Below are 6,239 nucleotides of genomic sequence, written 5' to 3' on the forward strand. Positions count from 1 at the left end.
GCGGCGGCGGCGGCGTCGTGGTCTCTCTTGGGACTTGGCGGTGGCGCAAGCGGTGTGACCAAAAACAGGCGGCGGCGGCGGCGGCGGCGCGGTGGCGCACACGTCTAGCGCTATAGCAGCAACCCAATCACGTAATAGCACTTCAGTAATGCAGAATAGAGTTCAGTAATCACAAAAGCAGTAAGGAAACTCTCACTCCACTGATGGACGAACTGTAACAAAGCGTAGTGGTTCAATGGCAGCAGACCACTGACAAGCAAACAACGAGGAGCGTCAGTCGGTCCAGTCCCCAAAGAAGAAACTAGGCCTATGCAGCATGAAATTTGAATCTGTGCATTGAAGCGCGCCAAAAGCAAGGACCGCAACATGTACAAACACGCATTTTACTTGAAGCAAAATTAATTGCTACCGTTGGCTTGCTTCCAAAATATAAGTAATTTAATTCTTGGTGGAGTGTATTTTCTATAGTTGTTTTTCATGTACTAAAATACGCGCGATCAACCCTCTGTAAAGCACCGACTTTAAAGAAAGAAATTCTTTGTTTTTTTTCATGTACATATTTCTGTCAACGACGAATAACAGAAATTTTCTGTATGACCACAGACTTTTTCTGTAAAGATGTCTGTACTTTTACATATATTTTTTACACTGTATGTTCATCTCTATTCATGACACTCTATGTATATGTCACAAACGAGCGCGTCAATAAGGCGCGCGCGCGGCCGCTTTCAGACGACAGCGGGAAAGCACGGCCCCAGCCGTTCGCTCAACAAGCGCGCGCAACGAAAAAAAAAACAAGTATTAAAAGACGCCGGCGCTGCGCGCCTCCTCGCCCACTCGAAACAGCCGTAGACAACCAGCCGACTCGGATCAAACGGCCGGCAAAGCCTCGAGAGATCGCGAATGAAAACAGGATGCGACGCCGGGTGGCGCCGCCGCGAGTGGAACCGTTGAGAAGAATCTCGCCCCTTCCCTATCTTTGGCTGTGCTGCACGCCAAAGAACACACTAGACGCTTCTGGAACCCGTGAGCGAGGAAATTTAGGCATGCACCGATGACGGGAGCAGGGATTCAGTAGTGGGTCCGGAGATGGAGTGCGGTTCCGTCGGCCAAAGAAGACGTGTTTGTGACGTTGTGCGGTCCGTCGATCGTCGATCTGGAAGAATCGGATGCTGACGCCGCGTGAGCAGTGACAAGTTACGGGAGTGTCTCCTGGAAGAGAAACATTCGGGAGCGACGACGATCAGCGCGGGAGTTTGCGTGAGTGTTTCCTGGAAGAGAAGCATTCAAGTTACGTCCAAGAATTGTGGACTGGATACGCTGATGAATATTAAGGACTTTAAGTGTTCTTGAATAGTTTGTAATGCATGAGATTGCATTTGTAGCGCGTGATCTGTGTTTTGTTCCCGTTGTGTTGACACCATCTGAGTTATATTGTGAGTTGTATTAACGCGACAGCGTTAGAGAGCTCGTATCGCAGAAATTCCGCCGTCGGCGTCGGGGCCGTTGGTTGTGAGCGAAAAATCATCATCTTGTCCGTGACCGAAAAATCGGAAAAGCTGCAAATAAAATAAATAATAAAAATGTTGGGTCCGAGTGAGAATCGAACGCAGGCCGTCTGCGTGGCAAGCAGGTGTTCTACCACACAGCCACGCCACTGCTTGGAGCTGCACTGAAAGTAACTTTCCTGCTTCCCAAAAATACGCGTCCTGTATACAGGTGTCAAAGTACGAGATGTAATATCGGAGTAATATTGCGTGGTACAAGCGTACATTGCCATCGGGCGTCACACCATGTCAATATCATAACGACTTGGTGGTTTAAAGACAGGCACCCATTACAAAAGGCACACACATTACTGCGCGTATTCCCTTAAGACCACGTAGTGGGTGCATCGCAACTTCGAAAAAGTTTCTCGCGCATAATAGCTCCTGGTTTAAAGCATGCTACCCATTACATAAGGCACACACCTTAGTGTGCGCATTCTGTTAAACACTCGTAGTGTTGAAACTGCGCACTAGGAACAGAATATCGCTATCGCGTTCAACTCTTAAAGGCGAAGCTTAAGCGTCTCCCAATTTTTGATACCAGCCCAGTGTGCATGTGTGTTTGATGCTTGTACTGCCTTAACTGAGAATATATTTCGTTTGTGTTATCGACTCTCGGCTCTGGCTCGCACTGAAAGGACCAACTCTAAATTGTCCGCGCTTTCGTCGTGAGTTTCGGGGGGCCGATACCTCAGCCCATGTAATCTGCCCGGCGATTGCCTCCCTATTAAAGGGACGAGTGACAGTATATAAAAGCGGTTAAACGGGTCAAAAACGGTAATATTGAGAAAAAGGTCAACAATATACGTATGTTCATTATTGAAAGTTGGTAGCGCAAACAAACGGGACACGGAAGGAGCGAGACACAGACTGCGTTTGTTTGTGTTCCTCTCCTTCTGCGTCCCATTTGCATCCGCTGGCAAGTTTCCATAATGGAACTACACCAACTAGCCCGCCTATCAACCCTTTTGCACATGTATGTCCTTATCGTGAAGTTGTTCACGTAGTGCTCCTCAGCTCATTTTATGCGCGCTAGTGATGTCTATCTTTACTTGTTATATGGGTCACTTTTTCTACGCATACTTTTCTTTCACTTTCACTGTTGATACTTTTTTTTTTCACGTCTTCAACACAATCCATTTTATATGCACTTTTTACTGTAAAATTGGCTATAGTTTCTCTCAAAAAACGTGTCATCTAACAAGTTCATTGCATGTTTCAGGCGCACCTTTCATTTCGCGTCTGTGTGTGATGTATGGCAATCAATGATTTTGATAGTACGTTTATTTTCTTTTTTTACAGAGTATGAATCATATGTATGTTCTGTTGGTGGAACGGAGTAACCACTAGTGATTCTAGCATAACGCTTCTATGCATCTGCATTCGTATACATATCCAAAAGGTAATAAACAAGAGAGTTAAGAATACAACGCAGGCAGTAGTATATGGCTGCACCGTTAAATAAATTTCATTGTCACTACTCAATACTACTCTCACAGCGATTCTACTCTTCGACACTTAGAAAGCGACAGCCGAGAGTAACGCCGTTTAAGAACAACGCATGCATTAAAGTGGCAGTGGCTATGGGGATCAAGAATGCTTCCTTTTTGTGCCTCATCCCCCAGCTAGCGCGTCATGCGGCCTCGAGCAACTCGATCGCCGGGAACCACCGCCTAGCGGCAGCATGGCAGTCATAGCCATGGCGCCGGGCTTCTTCTCCAACGAAAACCATGCTTTTTGTGCTTCTCAGTCCCGGCGGTGAAATAGAAGGCGCGACGCACCGCGCTAGCATACGTCATCATGTCGCGCCCTACTTCATTGGCCACCTGTGACGGCCTTCCGGCCCCTTTCCACCCGAGCTCTCTCCTGGCTGGTGCTCAGGAACGCTCGAGAAGCCGCGGAATATGCCCATAGGCTTGCAACGAGCCAGGTACACGCTGCTTTTTTAGGTGACTTCTCGCTAGTGCACTCGGTGGAACCCTTTGTGTGGTAGCCGTTACTGAAAGTCACTGGCGTAGCTAGGCGTGGGTGGGCGGGGGTTCAAACATTTTCCCGAAAATTTTCAGTTCTACATGGGCGTATATACAGGCACACAAACAAACGAGCGCACCAACGTACATAAAGGATGGTGAAACCCCTCTCCGCCCCCCCCCCTCCTCCAAAAAATTTTTCTCGCTCCGCTACTGCTCAAAGTGATTCTATAAGCGACAGTATGCAATGAATTTATGAAAAGGGACCTTTCTTTCACGTACTGTTTCTAATGGCAGTTTGGCTCCAAGCTTGTGGGCTCACTGAATATGACGAGGACACCGCCGTCAATGCGGCTATCGAGGTAAGAGACCCACTTGCACTGCAGGTATCACGTGCACGCAGCTCAGTTACTTCGTACGCTCTTGTGATCGTATGCAGATAACCCCACATTTCGCAAGACACTGCTGTCCTCGTTTCCCCATTTTAGATGAATTCGGATAAGATTACGAACACGCGCTCATGCTCGCCTACATGCTTCGATGCGCGCCTGCTGCAGCTCAGCGACGCAACCGTTGTTTACAGGGACAGGAAAACGCGAAATGAGACCAGACAAATAGAAACAGCAAAAAAAAAACTTTCATCACTCAGAATCCTTTCTCATAATTAAAAAGAAATCTCGAACACACAAAGGAAAGAAATAAGCATGTTTCCTTTTATGCTACGTCGTCTACAAAACCTTAGATTCCTGGACCAGTCTGTGAGCGTAGGTAAATAATTTGAGGAGTTGATGCCCTATAGGGATAATGGGGACCAGCGGAGCTTCGCGTCTGCGTGCCTGACGCACTGCTTTCCCTTTTTTTCGTTCTATCGCATTCCGCTATGTTCTCTCCTAACTGTTTCTTTCCACCATGCTGGAAGTGGGATCTTCGTCCACGTGCTTAGCAGCGCAACACTGCAGTTGCTACAGGCAACAACGACGGTCGTGCGTTCATATCGAGGCAACAATGAAATGTGGTAAAGCGAAATGACAAGACAGCTCGATAAAAATCAGGTTGTCATATCAGAAACGGCTGATCGCCGGCAAGCCCGTGATCCAGACAGCATCAATTATTAGAAAACGCCACATATAAGCACGCACGTGACAGGTAGCACCTTCGAGGGCCGCATTTGCGTATGCTCGCCGGCGCCGAGTCTTTCGCGTACGACGCCACCGCTGAAATCTGCAAGTTATAAAAGCTTCGCCTAAAAAGTTCACCTCGACTCCGTAGCTTTGGTTTTGCTCCCACGGGAAGTTCTCGCCGGTTATATATGCTATATTTTATAACGGATATACAATTACTCGGTACACTGGGACGGAACACGTGCAAGAGCACAGACGAGGAAGAAGCAATAAAACACACTCAAAAGATAAAAGGAAAAGAGTTTACGTGTCATTTGGGAATGGGGCAAGCAAATTGTAAGACTGAGCGAGTGCATGTACGCATACATTCTGACTTTGTAACCACATGCATATGTAAGCATCCCTCTTCCCAGAACACGCTCAAGAATGCTACCAGAACAGCAACAGAAACAAGGCGATGGCCATCAGACTAGGCATATCTTCGGTGGTTCTTAGTGAAGAAGGTTTGTCGAGGACATGGGCCAAGCTACACAAAAGCCAGAAGCTCGGGCCAAAAAAGCCGAGCTCAGACGACTACAGGTCAGGATTCACTCAAGACGTTCTTGCTTAAGAAGCCGAGCGGAAGCGCCCAAGACGCTGCATTCATTTCGAAATACCTTTAGTCATGGTATTCGACAGTTTCGCTGGTGAATCATTTCGGCAGGACAAAGTGCCACGCAGTTTTTCGTTGTTGTCTTTTTATTTCGGCGTGGGCCATTTGGTACAATAGAAAACCAAAAAGCACCATGCGCAATTCACCTAAGTCATAACCAAGTTATAGTAAAAGGTACGTCATCCTGAAGCGAACGGTAAATAGGATACTTGCCACTGCTTGCGACTAAATCCGTGCAATAACTTATAAGATGCGCAGCAAATAAGACAACTATTTCCAAAATTTCCCGTTCGCTCCTGAAATGTATTACATCAATAACTTGCATACGTGTCCCTCTATTTCGAAGAATGCTGTGACCGTTTATGGATACGTGACATTCACTTTTTTTGTACGGGCTGTCGCGGTAGGGTCAAAAGACGTCCCCTTCTTATGCCTGGATTATTTTTCTTCACCGATTATTTTTCTTTTGACAGAATGTCGCTGATAAGGAGGGGCAGGAACCGCCTCGTAAGCATTCCGCTAAAGTGTCCACGCCTTATCGTCCACCGTCTCGTCAAGTAGACTTGGCATGTGCGTCCACTATCAACACTCCCTGATTTTCTCTCTTCTCACACGAGTGCTAGACAAAACATAAAATACAAATATATATATGGCCTCACAATGCACACAGGCTGTCTAAGTTTTGCAGCACCAAGGAAAAGGCGTTGATAGTGTCCGAAGACCAGCTACGAAAGGGTAGACTTAGAAAAAACGACTCTGTGTTTTCACGCAAAGGGCTAGCGCACACTTGGACACAGCGAAGCTACAGCGTCTTCCCTGAGTTCGTGTTAGGATGCCAGTGTTTATGTGGACATCGGGTAAAGACAACAGTCTTGTCGAAGTCTTTTGGGGCTGACTGAAAGACGTCGAATCTGAAGAGTGCTTTCTTTTTTGCCCCGAACTTACGGTG

This window comes from Rhipicephalus sanguineus, chromosome 7, assembly GCF_013339695.2.
Source record: "Rhipicephalus sanguineus isolate Rsan-2018 chromosome 7, BIME_Rsan_1.4, whole genome shotgun sequence".
NCBI classification, from domain to species: Eukaryota; Metazoa; Arthropoda; class Arachnida; order Ixodida; family Ixodidae; genus Rhipicephalus; species Rhipicephalus sanguineus.